Source organism: Pan troglodytes, chromosome 22 (genome assembly GCF_028858775.2).
Source record: "Pan troglodytes isolate AG18354 chromosome 22, NHGRI_mPanTro3-v2.0_pri, whole genome shotgun sequence".
NCBI lineage: Eukaryota > Metazoa > Chordata > Mammalia > Primates > Hominidae > Pan > Pan troglodytes.
Genome location: NC_072420.2, coordinates 30,482,846 through 30,502,217, shown reverse-complemented (window position 1 = coordinate 30,502,217; position 19,372 = coordinate 30,482,846). Strand labels below are relative to the sequence as shown.

The 19,372-nt window shown below is 37.4% G+C and overlaps 2 protein-coding genes across 9 annotated transcripts in view; one reads left to right on the top strand and one right to left on the bottom strand.

The window, feature by feature from the left end:
* The window catches only part of BACH1 (BTB domain and CNC homolog 1), a 451,645-nt gene that overhangs the window by 36,905 nt on the left and 395,368 nt on the right, over positions 1-19,372 (bottom strand). The window lies entirely within an intron of this gene.
* Positions 1-19,372, top strand: part of GRIK1 (glutamate ionotropic receptor kainate type subunit 1) — a 377,043-nt gene that overhangs the window by 200,454 nt on the left and 157,217 nt on the right.

Here is a 19,372-nt window from a genome sequence, read left to right as displayed (position 1 = left end):
TGGAGGATGGTGGCCCCCTTCTCACACCTTTACTAGGGAGTGCTACAGTGGGGACTCTGTGTGGGGGCTCCAACCCTATATTTCCCTTCCACACTGCCCTAGCAGAGATTCTCCATGAGGGGTCCACCCCTAGAGTAGACTTCTGCCTGGATATCCAGACATTTTCATACATCCTCTGAAATCTAGGTGAAGGTTCCCAAACCTTCATTCTTGACATCTGTGCACCTACAGCCTCAACAACCTGTGTAAGCCACCAAGGCTTGGGGCTTGCACCCTCTGAAGCCATGACCTGAGCTGTACTTGGGCCCCTTTTAGCCAGAGCTGAAACTGAAGCAGCTGGGACAGAGGGCACTATGTCCTGAGGCTGTACAGAGCGGGAGACCACAAAACCATTTCTCCCTCCTAGGCCTCCAGGCCTATGATGGGAGGGGCTACTGTGAAGGTCTCTGGCATGCCCTGGAGGCATTTTCCCCATTGTCTTGGTGATTAACATTCAGCTCCTCATTACTGATTCAAATTTCTGCAGTGGACTTGAATTTCTCTCCAGAAAATGAGTTTTTCTTTTCCATTGCATCGTCAGGCTACAAATTTTTCAAACTTTTATGCTCTGCTTCCTCTTGAGTGCTTTGCCACTTAGAAATTTTTTCTACCAGATACCCAAAATAATCTCTCTCAAGTTCAAAGTTCCATAGATCTCTAGGGCAGGAGCAAAATGCTGTCTCTTTGCTAGAGTATAGCAAGGATCACCTTTGTTCCAGTTCTCAAGAAGTTCCGCATCTCCACTTGTGACCAAGTCAGCCTGGACTTCATTGCCCACATTACTATCAGCATTTTGGTCAAAGCCATTCAACAAGTCTCTAGGAAGTTCCAAATTTTCCCACATCCTCCTGTCTCTGAGCCCTCTAAGTCTCTAGGAAGTTTCTAACTTTCCTACATTTTCCTGTTGTTTTCTAAGCCCTCCACACTGTTCCATTCTCTGCCTGTTATCCAGTTCCAAAGTTGCTTCCACATTTTTGGATATCTTTATAGCAGCACCCCACTGTGCCAGTACAAGTTTACTGCATTAATTCATTCTCATGCTGCCATGAAGAAATACCTGAGATGGGTAATTTATAATGAAAAGAGGTTTAATTGACTCACAGTGCAGCATGGTTGGGGAGGCCTCAGGAAACTTACAATCATGGTGGAAGGGGAAGCAAACATGTCCTTCTTCACAAGGAGGCAGAAAGGAGAAGTGCCAAGCAAAGGGGGAAGAGTCCCTTATAAAACCATCAGATCTCATGAGAACCCATTCACTATCATGAGAACAGCTTAGGGGTAACCACCCCCATGATTCAATTACCTCCCACCTGGTCCCTCCCACCACACATAGGGATTATGGGAACTACAATTCATGATGAGATATGGGTGGGGACATAGCCAAACCATATCAACATCTATCTTGTAAAGTAATTTATTGTAAGGATTATAATAATACTACATTTAAAGAACTTAACATTGTGCTTGACATTTATAGAGTACCAGTTTATATTTTTAGAAATATTTTTAGTGCCTAAGCTACTCTTAGGTAGAAAGGGGTGTGTTGGGAAGCATTTGTAATTTTTCTACTTCACTATAGAAGTAGAATACGACATTCTAGATGGTCCAACATACATTGATGAGAAGGCTACTCTGTGATGTGACTATGGCCCTAACTCTCTAAGTCTAGTTCTTGGTAGGGTCAGCATTAGGGGGAGGCAAGCGAAGTGAGCTACATGCAAGTGCAGTGTTGGATCCTGACTTCACTCACAACTGAGATATTTTGTTTCCCACACATTTTTGCATTAATTTGATTTAAATATTACATTAAAATATTACTTATCTTGGTTACTAAATATTTTGGCACAAGTTTAAATTGTACATCCAAGGTAAATGCCTCCTTGCCTCATCCTAGTCCCAGCCCTGGCCTCCTGTCTCTCCTCCTAGTACATTTAGAATGGTGTAAGCCCCTTTCCACCTTGAGCTGCCTTGCGTCAGCAGATTATGATAGTCCTAGGGGAAACTGCTAACTCATCAGACTGACCATCGGCAGTCACTAGTGAATCCCCATGTGCTATGAAGTTGAGGGCAATTGTAGCTCAAATTATGGTGCATAGTGTGAGCCAGTGTAACTCACACACATTCCTGAACAACCCTGAATTATGTAGCAATGGGAAGGGACTTCAACCCAATCCTATAGGGCATTTATGAGAGATAGGTTGGTTAGTAATCTTCAGTTCCCCAGATCATTTAAGAGTTCATCCAATATCATGCTACAATTCACTACTGCTTATCCTATGGGGAGCTGGACTCTGAATTCTAATGAAAATAATGAACTATCAACTAAATTCCATTCTGAAAGATTAGGTATTGGAAGAACATTGACACAATGCTTACAAAATGCTTTCAATCATTTAGCGTTATCATAACTCTGATTGCCCTCGTTTAGTGTTATCATCCCCATTTAGTAAGTTAAAAAAATTGAGGAACAAAGAGATTGATTGATTTATAAAGAATCTCAAGGGAAATTAGAATCAAAGCTATAAAAAAGTATTTACAGCTAGAGGTAATTTTACAGCTGGGTTTTGGAATCCTTTCCCCAGCCCTTGCAATGACATTGCCTGAGGTGCTCTCTGATTTGCATCTTAGAAAGAATAAAACTTATCGCAGTGCATTCAGGTGGCACTACCCAGTCCTGCCCACAGATATCCACCTACTCTTGGTGAAGCCAAAGATGTTCATATTGGTCAGGTTACAGGGTGACCTACTGTCCTGGTTTTAGCACCAAATGTCCTGCATCCCTGGAAAGCCACCCAGTCCCAGGTCAGTAACCCTCATTGCTAACCAGAACTGTCCTCCACATTGAAAATACCTCAGGGATCTAGAACTAGAAATACCATTTGACCCAGCCATCCCATTACTGGGTATATACCCAAATGACTATAAATCATGCTACTATAAAGACACATGCACACGTATGTTTATTGCGGCATTATTCACAATAGCAAAGACTTGGAACCAACCCAAATGTCCAACAATGATAGACTGGATTAAGAAAATGTGGCACATATACACCATGGAATACTATGCAGCCATAAAAAATGATGAGTTCATATCCTTTGTAGGGACATGGATGAAATTGGAAACCATCATTCTCAGTAAACTATCGCAAGAACAAAAAACCAAACACCGCATATTCTCACTCATAGGTGGGAATTGAACAATGAGATCACATGGACACAGGAAGGGGAATATCATACTCTGGGGACTGTGGTGGGGAGGGGGGAGGGGGGAGGGATAGCATTGGGAGATATACCTAATGCTAGATGACGAGTTAGTGGGTGCAGCGCACCAGCATGGCACATGTATACATATGTAACTAACCTGCACAATGTGCACATGTACCCTAAAACTCAAAGTATAATAAAAAAATAAATAAAAAGAAAATACACATTGTATTTCTTTTCTTGTTGCTTTTCCTGGTTAATATCTTTTTTGGGTGATTCACACAAATTACACTTTTTTAGTTTTATTATAGCATTTGATATTAAGATCCATCATTACCCTTAGTTAATCCTTTGGACTTAAGAGACACAACCTTAGATATACCAAAGACAATCATGGGAAGAGTGTGTAAAGAGCAAACTGTACCCCACTTGTCTGAAAAAAAACCACAAAACATAATAGAGCAAAAAGTTAAAGATACTCTAAACATATATTATGGAATTATAACTATAGAATAACCTGCTTAAAATACAGATTAGATCATGTTAATATTCTAGGAAAATCTCTGAGCTATTTCCCCATTGCTTCTCGCCCACTGAAACATACACTCATTTATTCATCCAGTTCATAAACATTAATTGATCACCTCATATATGCTATGCAGTATACAGTTGCTGAGACTATAAAGACAAGACAGTTCAGGCTTATAGCTCAGCAAGGGAGACTAATGTAAACAAATTAGTGCAATAAAAATTAAGAGGTGCTACACCAAAGACTGTACAGCTGGAGCCAAAAAAAACAAATGGCAGAGGAAAAGTTCAGCTGTATTTCCAGAAATATCTGTCCCAAATTAGTCAATATGTTCCAGATTTCAAAGATCTTTTCTAGTGTTTTGCCTAGAATGTACTTTCTCCATTTGTGCCGTCTCAAAATTTCACACATCCTTCATAGCCAAGCTTAAAGAGTTTAGGAAGTGTATCTTAACCCCCAATCAAGATTTACTATTCAATTTGTCCAAAATTCCACAATTAGAGTTTATTTTATTATGGCATATTTATTAATGTATTTATGGTCCGTTACCCATTTCAAAAAACAAAGATTGTTTCCACATGGCATGCCTCAAGATAAATTCCAAATGCATTACAGCACTAAATATTTTTAAATCTGTGGAAAATAATAATATTAGGCAATATTTCTCTGATCTTAGAGCAGAGAATAATTTTACAGGCATTACAAGAATGAAAAAAATACAGAAAAATAAAATATCAATTACAACTATGGTTGTATTTAACAAAAATCCAAATCAAATTAGTTTAAACTAAATAGAGAATGTATTATATGGATATTAAGAAGCAAGGACAAGGATGTGGCTGGACCCTAGAAATAACAAGAAGGAGAGACCTGAATCCCATTAAGAATTTTTTTTTAGATCTCTGCTGCTCTCTGCATCTCCTTCACTCTTATCACTGGATATACCTCCCTCTATTTCTCTAATCAATATGATGAAAGGCAGTGTGCCGACAGCTGCTGAGCTTTAAGTCTGATGGCTTGGGTACCTGAAGAGAGACAGACGAATTTACTGCTGGTCCTCGTACAAAAGTCCAGCAAGAGAAACATTAGCACATGTTGAAACACTCAGCTGTCAACATAGCATCACAAGGCAACTCTTATCTCAATGTGAACAATGGTATAGAAGCATGAGTGGGAAGAAAAAAAAAAAGTTTCCAAAAAGTGGTGGAGTAAATATCTTCACTATGAGAAGATAGATTGAATTACATAAAACTATAAAAGTGTCATGATCAGAAAAAGAGGTCAAAAGAAGTTACAAGACATTACAAACTAGAAAAAGTATCTGCAACTGTAATTGGAAGATAGTTTCTTTCCTTAATGTATAAGTGCAAAAGAAGATAAATATAAATATTCAAAATGGGCAAGGCAAAGACTTCAGAACTAACAAAGAAGCAATCCAACGAAATACAATAAAATCATTGTGGAAAAACGTTCAGCTACATTAATAATCAATGTAATATGAATTTAAATAGCCATCAATTGCAAAGTTTTTTCCTCAGAAGTTGATTTTTTTTATTTACAATACTTGGAAATTTAGAGAAATGAGTACTTTCATACACTCGTGGTAGGCATGTAAGTTGATGCAATATTTCTAGAAGACAATTAGGTGATATGCATCAAGATCCTTAAAAAGGAACATATTCTTCATAATATGTTATAATTTTATATAAAAGAACTAAGGAAATAAAGAGATGTACCAATACCATTTTATTCACAAGAATTTATTCATTAAAACATTATTTTTATAGCAAAAAAATGGAAATGAATATAATGTCTGGCAATAGAGTTACCTAAATAAACTTTTGTGTTTTTAGGTGGAATATTGTATGTCACTAAAATTATATTTGAGTAAATATTAAATAACATGGAAAATGCCATTAAGAAAAAAACACAAAATACAACATTTTATATGCAGTATGATTCCAGGACCTATATATATGTGTGTGTGTGTGTGTGTGTGTGTGTCTGTGTGTGTGTGTATATGTATGTATACATATACTTATATACGTATACACACACACATATTTATAAATACACATAGCAAAAAAGGATTGGAAGAAAATACACCCAAATCTTGATATCAGTAACTCTCTAGGTACTAGAATTGTAGATGATTTTTTTCTCCTTTTTTCTTTATTTTCAAAAAAGAAAAATTTCACAAGTTTTCTTTTTATTTTCAGTAACGTACTTGAGCTACTTTGTTTTTCATTAGAAAAAAATTACAAAATCTTTAAACTTTTGAAGTTTAAAAATACGTCTAACTTTTGAGTCAATGAGGAAATAATGTGTGCATTTAAAAATATCTGTAAAATAAAAATGTAAATACCCACAATAAAATGTGTGAAATAAGCCAGAGTTACATAGAGCAGTAAACCTACAAACCCAATGCTTTAACAAATTTTTTTAAAGTGTAAATACATTGGTACATTTCAACAGCTAAAATGACAGAAAGTATAGATTGCATGGAAGCAGAGACCCATAAAAGTCACATTGATACTATTTTCTGCTAATCTCTCAAAAAGACAAACAGATTCCTTGGTGTCTATTGTAAGGGAAGGGGTTACTGATTCCTCATACTAGATATTTATCTTGTTATTGTCTGGAAAAATACAGTCATGTCTATATTCTGGAAAAATGCATTCTTAGGCAATTTTGTCATGCAAACATCATAGCTTATTACACATGTGGGCTATATGGTACAGCCTAATGCTCCTAGGCTGCAAACCTGTGCAGTATGCTACTGTGCTGAATACTTTTAGCAACTGTAACACAATGGTATTTATATATCCAAATATAGAAAAGGTACAATAAAAATATGGCATTATAATCCTATAGGATAACCTTCATATATACAGTCTATCATTGACCAAAATAATCGTTATATGATGTGTGACTGTAATATGAAAATGAATATGCTTGACGTTCTACCTCATGTTTTAAGAAGTTTTGTGTTAAAAAAAACACTGAAATAACTATATAATAGCTTAAGCATTTAATTCAAGTAGTTAGAAATATATCAAGAAATATTAAATATGAGTAAATAAGGAGAAACTCAAAACAAGAATCAAAACCAAATAAGTGAATTAAAAATCAAAATAGGAAGGCGTCAATCCAAGAATGGGTTACTCTTTAAATTTTAAAGCAGATAAAACTGCTGGAAGGAAAGAAGAAAGGGAAGGAGGGTGGTTGGTGGGAGGAGGGAGAGAGGGAGGGAGGGAGAGAAAAGGAAGGAAGGAAGGAAGGAAGGAAGGAAGGAAGGAAGGAAGGAAGGAAGGAAGGAAGGGAGGGACGGAGGGAGGGAAAGGCAAAAGTTGAAATAAGAAAAATATAACAATAATAGTAGCATAACAATTTAAATTCCAATGATAAGTGTTATATAATATGATTTAAATAGATATATGAAAAATAATTAAAAACAGTCTTATTGAAATAGATAATAGTCTAAAATAAATAATTATTAAAATTGTGTCATTGAAATAGGTAACAGTCTAAAACAAATTCTTGACATCTACTCAAAAATATCAATAACTAAGGAAAAATGTTTTTCATTTTATCGAAGAACTCTTGACAGAAGCATTCAGAGCTACACAGTCACACTGATTAGTTTTTTTAAGCTGAATGGAATTTCTACACTTTTCCAGGACATAAAAATCATTAGAAAACTATCCTTTACATTTTATTAAGCTTAGATAACCTAATGACAAAATTGACAAGGCCAATACACAAAATAAGAAAACTTATATACAAATCTAATGTCTTAATAAGTGCAAAATGCTGCATAAAATATCAACAAATCACATTCAGCAACATATTGAAAGAAAAACTCTCACTGATCAAATACAACTTATCCCAGAATTGCCAGGATGAGTTAATACAAAGAATAGTATTCATATGAAATAACTTATTAGAAGGGCAAATTGAACTCTGAAAAATATTTAATAAAATTCAATGCATATTGAGATATGAGTATAAATAATATTTATTTTAATTTGCATTTATTGTATTATATTAAATTAATAATATAGCATTTATTTCAATCTGCCTTCCAAACCATAAGTAATGGTTTAATAGTACAGGCTTTTCTATTTAAATTAAGAACAAAATAAGATGACCCATTCTCATTTTCTTACTCTGAAAGTTCTAACCAATGCAATAAGCAAAACAGAAATAATGAATATTTGAAGAGTATTACATTATGAGAAAACTCAAAATAATAAAGAGGAAATTAAAGTATTTCATAATGTGAGAAGGTGAGCCAATGCAAATAGACACTCACATAAAATTAATAACAAAAAAATTACAAAAGATCAAACTCAACTGTGAAAAAAACCTGCAAAATACCTAGGAAAAAATATTGTATGATTTGTTTTTGAAAACTATAAAATAAAGCTAATAAATATAAATATCCTGATATAAATATAAATGTGCCCATGTTCTTAGATATGAAGATGGAATTAAAAAAAATATTTCCCCATATATTTATAAGTTTAATGATATTCTCAACAAAATTCCAATAAATAAGCAAATCTTTTCAAGATTACCTGAGGTCAGGAGTTCGAGACCAGCCTGGCCAACATGGTGAAACCCCATCTCAACTAAAAACACAAAAATTAGCTGGGCATGGTGGCGGGCACCTGTAATCCCAGCTACTTGGGATGCTGAGGCAGGAGAATTGCTTGAGCCCGGGAGACGGAGGTTTCAGTGAGTTGAGATTGCACCACGGCACTCCAATCTGGGCAACAGAGCTAGACTCTGTCTCAAAAAAAAAAAAAAAAAGAAGAAGAAGAGTAAATGGATCCTATAGAAAGTGTCATTTATTTACCCAGCAAGTTTTAGAACCAGTATTAACACAATGTGATGCTACTATACAGATGGATCAATGGAACAGAAGAGTCCAGAAATTAAATTATATGACAATTTTTATGTCACAAAGGTGGTATAACAGATCAGTAAGAAATTATAGACATATATGTGTGTAGGTGTATGCATATATATAAAATTATAAACAGCATGTGGTATACAGTTATATATTGCATATATAATTGTACTAGCTTTTCTTCTAATACCACACGTCAAGATATTTCAAATGGATTAAATGAACTAAATTATGAAAACACAAAAATCTTGTTAAAAACCCAATAGCAATTATATTTATCAATTATGTGGGCAGAGGAGAAATTTTGAATTCCAACAGTCCCACATAGGCTAGATTCTGTTACTGTAACAAATGATTCTTCCAAAAAAAATAAAAATTAAAAAATTTTAAAAAGAGGATTAAAATTGAGGCTTAAAAGATGGATTTTTGCTGAAATGGCTGTAGTGAGTCTGTTGCAGGCTCTGCTCCAACGTCCCAGGCTGAAAGAGCAGTCACTGGGCAGAGGGAAACAGAAGAGAGGTCTGGGAATTCTCTCACTAGCAGTGAAGTCCTCTGTCCAGGAAGTGACACCAGAGACTTCTGCTCACAAGTCATGGAACAGAGCCAGTCACACAGCCCCAACCAACCCCATGTTAGGTACAATCCACGCATGTATTCCGAAGGGAAAGAACCGGAAATAGTAACAACTACTATGAATGCTTCATGTTTCAGGAAAAAATTAATGTATTTGTAATTATAAATGTAAACATTTCTCTGCCCAAAAATCTAATCAACATTAAAGCTAAATAATAAACTGAGAAAACATTTGCAATAAAAAATACTGACCATTTTATATCATTATGAGTAAGAAAGTAATGATATCTCAGGATATAAAAAAGGCAAAAGACAGGAGGAACAAGTGATTTAAAATTACAGAGGTATAAATAGGTAGCAAATAAGTTTTAAAATTAAACTACTCAGTAATCAAACGGATGCAAATTGAAGCAATAATAAATATTTTCTATAATACATTGACCTAAAATCATACAGATTCTGAGGGAGGTTGCAATTCAGTTGGGCATTTCTACATGGTGGATGGATGCACATATAAATTGCTCAGCCTTCACTTCTGCAGGTCCTTGTAGCATTATATAATAAAAGCCTAAACTGTTTATACCTTATGTTTCGTAATTACAAGACATTTTACTCTCTCCAAGTAAAAACACGAAAAGTGCTTAATGTCAATCATAATAGAATGTATAACAGTGAAGAACTGACAACAACTTACCCAAAAAAGGGGGTGGATTAAGAAAACTGTGACATATCCAGACAATGAAATATTAAGTAGCCATTGAAAAGGTGGATTATGTTCAGGAAGAGGTACCTATGTGAAAATGACAGGAGAAAATAGGATAGAGTCAGGCCAGGCGCAGTGGTTTACGCCTGTAATCCCAGCACTTTGGGAGGCCGAGGCAGGTCAGGAGCTAAGAGACCAGCCTGGCCAACATGGTGAAACCCCGTCTCTACTAAAAATACAAAATTAGCTGGGTGTGGTGGCGAACGCCTGTAGGCCCAACTACTCGGGAGGCTGAGGCAGGAGAATCACTGGAACCCAGGAGGCAGAGGTTGCAGTGAGCTGAGGTAGTGCCATTGCACTCCAGCCTTTGCAATATGAGTGAAACACTGTCTCAAAAGAAAGAAAGAAGGAAACAAACAAACAAAGAGAAAGAGAGAGGGAGGGAGGGAGGGAGAGAGGAAGGAAGGAAGGAAGGAAGGAAGGAAGGAAGGAAGGAAGGAAGGAAGGAAGGAAGGAAGGAAGGAAGGAAAGAAGGGAGGGAAGGAGGAAGGGAGGAAGGGAGGAAGGGAGGGAGGGAGGGAGGAAGGGAAAGAAAGAAAGAAAGCCGGATAGAGTCGTCTTAACTATTTCAGAGAAAATTCAGGTAAGTGTAGGAAAAGAATAGAAGGAAATTCACCAAACTGTTAATAGTGATTGTTTCACAGTGTTATGGTTGTGTCTTGTTTTTTCCCCTTTCTTTCAATGTATTACCCAATTTATAGTTGTATGTGTGCTTTTAAAATAAAATTATTTAGAATAAAAAATGTCTCCACACACATCAGACACACCAGAAAGTAAAATGCCTGGAATAGCCCGGGCGCGGTGGCTCACGCCTGTAATCCCAGCACTTCGGGAGGCCGAGGAGGGTGGATCACGAGGTCAGGAGATCGGGACCATCCTGCCTAACATGGTGAAACCCTGTCTCTACTAAAAATACAAAACATTAGCAGGGCGCGGTGGCGGGCACCTGTAGTCCAAGCTACTTTGGAGGCCGAGGCAGGAGAATGGCGTGAACCCGGGAGGCGGAGCTTGCAGTGAGCTGAGATCTCACCACTGCACTCCAGCCTGGGCAACAGAGCGAGACTCCGCCTCAAAAAAAAAAAAAATGCCTTGAATATCCATTGTGGGAGTTCACAGAGTGCAGCACATTTAAAAATACGTGCATTGAGCAGTCAAGTGGACTTTCAGATGTTACTACTTTAAAAATAAATGGTGTGTATTTCCAAAAGTTCTTATTTGAGGCATTCCTAACACAGATTCCTCTGTGATATGATGTTTAACTGTCCTTTATTTTCAATCAACTAGAAGCTTTCTTGGATATCTGTATTAGTCAAGCTTATCTCTCTTCATCTGGGACCTAACTACTTCACAAAGAAATTTTCTCTGAGAAATAACTTTCATCGAACTCATTCATTATTCATGTCAATGCAGACTCTCAGTTCATTTTAAAGTGTTGGATCTTAGAATGAAACTGAGAGCAATCTAGGAAGGTATTAGTAACAGAACTACCTTCTGGATTCTGGGGTAACTTATGAACAATAGTAAATACAGAGTTTCAATCAGACACTTTAAAGGAAAAGTGTCGTGGTAAATGTGTAAATGCTTGCATCTGAGATGCTGTAAGCTTTTTAGATGTTCTACAGCACTGTTGTTGCCTAGTGTATCATTTTGTACAATTTTTTAAATCAGTAAATGAAAAATGTTATTAAAAGGATGGATTTTTTTAAATTTTCAAATGCTGAAACAGAAATATACAGAGATGTTTTAAAAACCAAATGGAAAATATTAAGGAAGAAAAAGAAGAGGCCACGCATGGTGGCTCATGCCTGTAATCCCAGCGCTTTGGGAGGCCGAGGCGGACAGATCATCTGAGGTCAGGAGTTTGAGACCAGCCTGGCCAACATGGCAAAACCCCATCTCCACTAAAAATACAAAAACTAGCCGGGTGTGGTGGCACACGCCTGTAGTACCAGCTACTCAGGAGGCTGAGGCAGGAGAATCGCTTGAACCCGGGAGCCAGAGGTTGCAGCGAGCCGAGACTGCATCACTGCAATGCAGCCTGGGTGACAGAGCAAAACTCCATCTCACAAAAAAAAAAAAAAAAAGAAAGAAAAGAATATAGCAAATGTATTTTAAATATTTACATTAAATGTCAAGGACATGCACCTTACCTGCAACATATCTGTGAGATACGATTGATTAAAAGATGCTGTTTTTCGTAGACATGCAGACCATCTTAATGCTTAGGTATTTTTGTAAATGAAAAGATGAGGTAAGATTTGATGGTATAAATCTGATATGAATTAGATAAAAAGTAGTGTCATAATTAGAGGTTTTATTTCTGATCAAGAACCTGATGTCTAACTTTTCATTAAAATTAGCACAAGAACAATATTTAAGACTGCAAATTATTTTAGTCAGTCCCAAAGAGAGTAGATCTACGGATCAAACTTTTCAAAAAGTGTTTCTTAAGACAACAATTCCACTGCATGTCACGGTTACAAGGAAAACTGTCCTATCATCAAATGAATTTGGGGGATATTGAGTTAAACACTCAAATTGTTTTCTTTGCTGCAGGACTTCTGAGAGACAAATGTTATTGTGTAGTGTGAATTTTTAAGAAGGATGAAATGAAGCAGTGCCTCCCAAGCATATTTGACCACTGAACTCTCTATGTATAAGATCTCATGGGCAACATATATGCACACACATCGGTATATACTGCTCTGTGGGAGCTGTGAGCCTCCATTTATTTTGGCTTCAAACATCAGTTCTAATCTTTAACAGCAATATCTTCTTCTCAGCAAGAAATTTCAGGTTGAGAAACAACAGAAATACAGAAGAAGAAAACTAGAAAATAGGGATGCAACACATAATATAGCTTCCCTGGAACCACAGGTTGTGAACTTGTCTTATTCCCTTCTTTTAATTAATAAGGAGATAAATAGAATCATGAGCTCTTCAGCATGAATATGAGTCATTTAAATGAGATGTTAAAAGCTAAAACTATAACTGCTGTCAAGAGACATTAAAGTGATCACAGACTTTCATAAGAATAAAAGTTTGGCAAGAATTTTTGGCAATATTCCTGGTTCTTGCCTGAAATCTGCTGTTGAACAGGAGAAGAGCCATACCTTCATGATGTTAAGGGGCTGGCAGCCTGATGAAAAGTATGCTTTGAAAGTGCTTGGGGACAATGGGCCGTGATTGTTGGGAGAGAGTGAGAAATCACTGCTAAAAAGGCAGTAATGGAAAAAGTCAGGCAGTCTCACTACAGACCTCAATAACCACCCTCCATCTTTCCTACGTATCTCAAAGGCCTCTCTCTTGGCAGAACAAACTACTTTGTGAGGCATAGTGTTCAGGCACAAGAAGGAGAGTAAGTTCAACTGAAGGACCATTTACTGGGGACAACATACTACGACCAAATCACTGCATTTAGCTCTGAAGGAGAAGGCACATTTCAATAAACATCTGTCCTGATCTTCAAGGAACAGGCAGAGCAGGATGTAGGCTGATTTTACACCAAAATAAATTCCTTGAAATATGTAGTAGATTTTATGTTACCAAAAGAAAGGGAGAGTTCACCTTTGGCTGGAGGAATCAGGAAAGATTCCACATAAGAGGAGACAAAAAGCAGGCTTTTTGCTTTATTGATAGAATAATTGACTACTATACCTACTTTCTTTTTCTGTACTCTACACCAGTAATGCAGCATATCCCAAAAGACTGGAAGCTCTGCTGAGGGCAGGAACCAAGCATCTTTCATCTTTGTATTTTCCACTCCTCCTAGCATAGTCTTAGATATTAATAGATGGCTAGTAATGTTTTATGAGTTGAACTGAGTGTTGAATAACACTGGAATAAGAGTAACTTTGGCTTTGGGTAGTTTATAGTGCAACTCAAATTTATGAAGGAAAATTACTAATAGTATTTACTAAACTGCCCATAATCCGCGGCCTTTCTCTTACTAGCTACCCTCTGAAGTACATCCATAATTCCTTGCTCCATATTTTCTTATTCCTCAAAGGCCATTCCTAGCGAATTAATGCAAATCTCTTTAAGGCATCAAAGAGTGAGTCTGGATGTGGTTACTGTCTCAATGGTGACATCAAACCCCATTCTCCCCCTCTAAAGGATACTAATACCTGAAGAAACTTATAGCAGGCTGAATTAGAGCCAGTTTCCAGTTGAAGCTGTCCTTGTCCTTAACCACAGCTCTGTTCTTGGCTGGGACTTTCTGAAAGGTAAAAATCCAATCTCTTCTGTCCATTCACTTTCCATCAGGTCAAGAAACACCTGCTTCCCATCCAAATCCATCTAGCATGGGATATTTACCAAGAATGTTTTGAGCTCCAAAGATAAAACAAAAATAGGAAAGCTGAGTGAGGAAGACAGCATTTATCTAAGGGAATCTTAGAATTTAAGTGGGAGCCAAATGATGGGAACACATGGACACATAGAGGGGAACAACACACATTGGGGCCTATTGGAGGACAAAGGGTGGGAGGAGGGAGAGGATCAAGAAAAATAACTAATGGGTACTAGGCTTAATACTTGCGTGATGAAATTATCTGCACAGCAACCCCCCATGACACATATTTACCTATGTACAAAACTGTGCATGTACCCCTGAACTTAAAATGGAAGTTTTTTTAAAAAAAAAAGTCCACGTGGTCTTTGGTTTTCTGTTCCTGCATCAGTTTGCTAAGGATGATGGCTTCACTTGGACTTCTAATAGGCACCACAAAAGAATCACGTCCCAAGTCAAGTACCTCCTGCATCGTTCCTCATCTTGGTCAATGGCAATTTCAAGCCAAAAACCTGATGTTACCCTCAACTCCCTTGTAGCCTTGTTTGACTAGGCCTAGTCACTGTTTTAAAGACACTATTTCTAAATACAGTCACATTTTGAGGATCCAGAGGTGAGGCCTGCAACATATAAATTTGAGGGAGGATGCAATTCAGTCCATAACAGTGACTTACCAAGAAAGCAAGTCGCTTCTGAGTTTCAAAGCTACTCCAGAATGTAGGCACAGGCATTATTGTCTCATACCCTTTGTTTAGTGACCATATGTGGCACCTTGTCTCAGGTGAGGGAACACAGAGTATGAAGGACAGACCAGTTTAGCATCAGCATTATTTGTACCAACATCTATGCTTCCCAGAAAAGTACAGTGGGAGCAATCAGGACAAAGTCCTCATAAGTAAATCCTAAATACGAACGTGTATTAATAAAAAAGCATTAATTTTTCAGAATTCTTATCTATTCTGGTGTTTACAAGCAGTATGATTTTACCCTTATCATTTTAAATGGCACAAATATTCACATAAGACAGACTCATTACTCAAAGAAAAAGCCCAACTTCTTTCGCTTTCCAACCCTTTGCTTCGACAATGGTGGGTGAGGTGGAGAAGAGGCTGGGGAGGTGGATATTAAGCATGCACCTTGACCGTTGATCAAGCTTCCTAATGATGATCAGACAAAGGATTACTGCCCAACCATTTCCAGTCTATAAAGACTGGCAGGTGATCTGTACTCACTCAAACTGATCTACGACATAGACATGACAAAAAAATAGTTTAACAATGCTTCTCATGCTTCAGGTACACACGAGCAATGAAAGAGAACATGGACAACCCAGGCCTGCTGATTTTGAGGTTTCTCACCCTCCTGTGTTCCATCTGTCATGCACTACTTCTCTCAAGAATTATAGAAGAATGAAAAAGCTTGTTCTTCATCCTGAGCTCTCAGTCCTGCTTTCTCCCTTCACCCACTGCCCTGGCTTGGGAAATTTCAAAAATATAAGGGGAGGGGACAACTTTGCCTCTCTTCCTTGAGCCTAAGCTACATTTTTATTTCAATTTCCTAACCCTTCCATGGTCCACAGCATTGTTAGGAGTAGAAGTCAGCTAAGCTCAAATGAGAGACAGAGAGAGGAAGAGGAACAGAGGGATGAACAAGGTAGGGATTTCTTGTCTCAAACCAATGGGCCTCCAAATGAATGAGGCCAGAGGTTCACAACATGAAGACCCCTAAAGCCTTCAGACGTCTCATTGACAGCTCACACTCACAATTATTATACAAAAGAAGTAAAAAGGGAGGAAGGGAGGAATGGAGGAAGGGAGGGAGACAGAGAGAGAGAAAGAAAGAGAGAAGGAAAGAAAGAAAGAGAGAAAGGAAGGAAAAAAGAAAAAAGAAAGAGAGAGAGAAAGAAAGAAAGAAAAGAGAAAGGAAAGGAAAAGAAAGGAAAAAAAGAGAGGGAAAGAGAGAACAAGAAGGAGAGAAGGAAAGACCGAAGGAGGAAATTATGCAAGGGCCCCAATGTGTGTGCCCCTTTATTCTGCTTATTAAAGACTCTACATCTCATTTTGTTGTATCTGAAGCTATGGGGAGGAGAAGGAGGGAGGAAATGGCTGATCGTTAAACAGTCTGCCCACATGTGAGGTAATGGTCTGGCTCCTATTAATAACTTTCTCCTGTTTCTGTCAGATCTCACTTTTTTGGTACATCTCCAGCTTTCCATTTACCTCATACCACAGTAGATTTTTCGCATTTATCAGCAACCCTCTCTTGGAGAAAGAGAGTGTGATGGGGTCTTGAGCTAATGACACCATTCATAATGCCTGTTTGATGAAAAAATGAAAAAAAAAATTGCTCTGAAAGTGACAAAACAGTTCACCTACACACTACCCAAGCACATAATGAAAACACTTGTAATTCCCTTAAACCCAGGTTCATTTGGCTTTATGTGATAGACAACTACATAGCAAAAGAATAATTTTGAGGCAAGTAGTCAGTTCACCAGTTGGTGCCAACTCCTCTTTTTATTTCCATTATCCAGGTACAATAATAAAAAAAACTTATTTCTAGGGAATTTTTGAGTTTTCAGGGCACTTTGATTACATTTTCTCATTTGCTTTATAGAGCAATTCTCCAAGGGAAGCAAGACAACACTATTAGCTCACATGTATGAGACAAAGAACAACAGAAATAACTTGATGAAATGAAAACATTTACATTTTTTGGACATTCGGACAACTGAGTCAGTCCCAGACAAGACTGTGACTTTGAATAAGCAGGATGTAATGTGTAATCTTCTTGTTCACTTTTTCATTTATAAAAATGGAAAAAAAACCCTCCTGCCTTGAATGTTATAAAGTGTAATTAAACATATGTAAAAGAGCTATTTCATAATAATTTTCTTTCTGATACTTAAAAATCCTTCTCAAAGAGGAAGTAGGTAGATCAGGTTTCAAAATTCAGAATTTCTGTTTCGTATTCAGGTATTTGTTTCCTCCAAGTAGCCTACCCTGCACAGATTAATGGTGCTCACATCCATGCCAGTGATTGACTTTTCCCCTAAATACCTGCAGCCTGAACGTCCTAAAGATGCCTTGGTCTCCCCAAGGATGCTGATTCTGAGTAAGACACAGTCTCTCTACATGTGGGCTCTCCCTGTGGGGCTGAGGAGATAGACAAGTAAACAAGTCATTGTTAATAATTACTGTGGAAGCCCTATCACCAGGCAGCCCTCTGTATGGGTCACCTAGATGGTGGCAGTAAGACGGACTTATGTCCACCTTCTGGTGACCAAGTGTCTTTTGCATCATCTTGTCACCTCACTGTTGAGCATCCACCAACAGTTCTGAGAGAAACTGAAAATCAACTCCAGAGTCTCTCCCTACCATTGTCTGACAAAAGTAAAACACAAATTCACTTGAACAGCAACATTTTTCCTTACGTTCATTTCAAATAAAGGTCTTAAATGGCTCCTTAGGTAAAGGTTAACATTACCAAATAACTCTGTCATGTAATTTTCCTTCTTTTAATTTCAGTTTTTGTGGGTACATAGTAGGTGTATTGTCATACAATTTTCAACTATGATTTCTCAGAAACCAGGGAAATTATCTATACCTGAATGTCCCATATTATCAGTCTACAAAAGCCCGAAATATTTCCAAAAGGAGCCAAAATAATTCACTATAAACCATCTTAGCTTTCACAACCCAACACTGTAGTTAGTTATTTAATAAAGTCATTTCAGCAGGAACATTACAGATGTGTATTTGTTTATTGCATTTTTTTCAAAGTAGGATCAGGGTAATTTCTTTGAATTACAGTCTGTCCATTGGAGTTCCCTTTCTAACAAAAAATGCACATAAATGATGCGCATGATGCGTATTTGTGATTTTCGTTTCAGACTTTTTCTATATTCTTTTTTTTCCCCCTTTGAATGGAGAGAGAACTGAGAGCACTTGTAAATCAACCTAGCATAGACAAGTTAGGTAAAACCTACAACTGACTTTTGGTAAGGGATCACTCAATCGTGAGAGTAGATAAAAAATAGCAGCCTGGGCCGGGCACGGTGGCTCATGCCTGTAATCCCATCACTTTGGGAGGCTGAGGCAGGCAGATCACGAGGTCAGGAGTTTGAGACCAGCCTGGCCAATATGGTGAATCTCCATATCTACTAAAAATACAAAAATTAGCCAGTCATGGTGGTGCACGCCTGTAATCCCAGCTACTCAGTTAGCTGAGGCAGGAGAATTGCTTGAACCTGGGAGACGGAGGTTGCAATGAGCCAAGATTGCACCACTGCCCTCCAGCCTGGGCGACAGAGCAAGACTCCATCTCAAAAAATATAGATAGATAGATAGATAGATAGATAGATAGATAGATAGATATCGATATAGATATAGATATGTCAGCCTGCAAGTTACAAGTGTTTAGCATTCCATGAGCATCAGTTAACATGTACTTTCAAAAGAAATGAGGAGTATTGGTCAATCAAGGAGTAACTTAAATGGAGATGGGTTAAGAAAGCTTCCACTGTAGGCCCTGTGTCTATTAATAATCCTAGGACGTCTCTCAGAAAACATCTAAGAACTGTACAGTTAACAACACTTACATTGTTTCTGTCAAACATCAATGTCTCAAGCAAAATCAGAGCTACATTCTCTGATGAGGCTTTAAGCACTAACATTTTGTACTGTTACTTGCAGTGAGATCCTCCTGTTTAAGACACCAGAGCCTACCTAGAACATGTGCACTTGCTCAATGAAGGGACATATTTCTTCAGTTACCAGATGCAGGTTTGCTTTGGACTAAACAGTTTCTAAAAACAAAAAGGAAAAGAAAGAAAGAAAAAAAGAAAAGAAAGAAAAAAAACCAGTTCTTTGAATATTCTCATGCACTTTGGAAAGTACTAGAATATGATCTCAGAATTCTGAGCCATGAAGCACAAAAAAGGACATTTTTATCTTGAAAAATCTAACAGTATGTATGTGTCATTTTGATCCCATCAACTCTGCATGATCCCCTTAGAGTCTGGAATGTAGGCTTCTGAATAGAAAGATCTTCATTC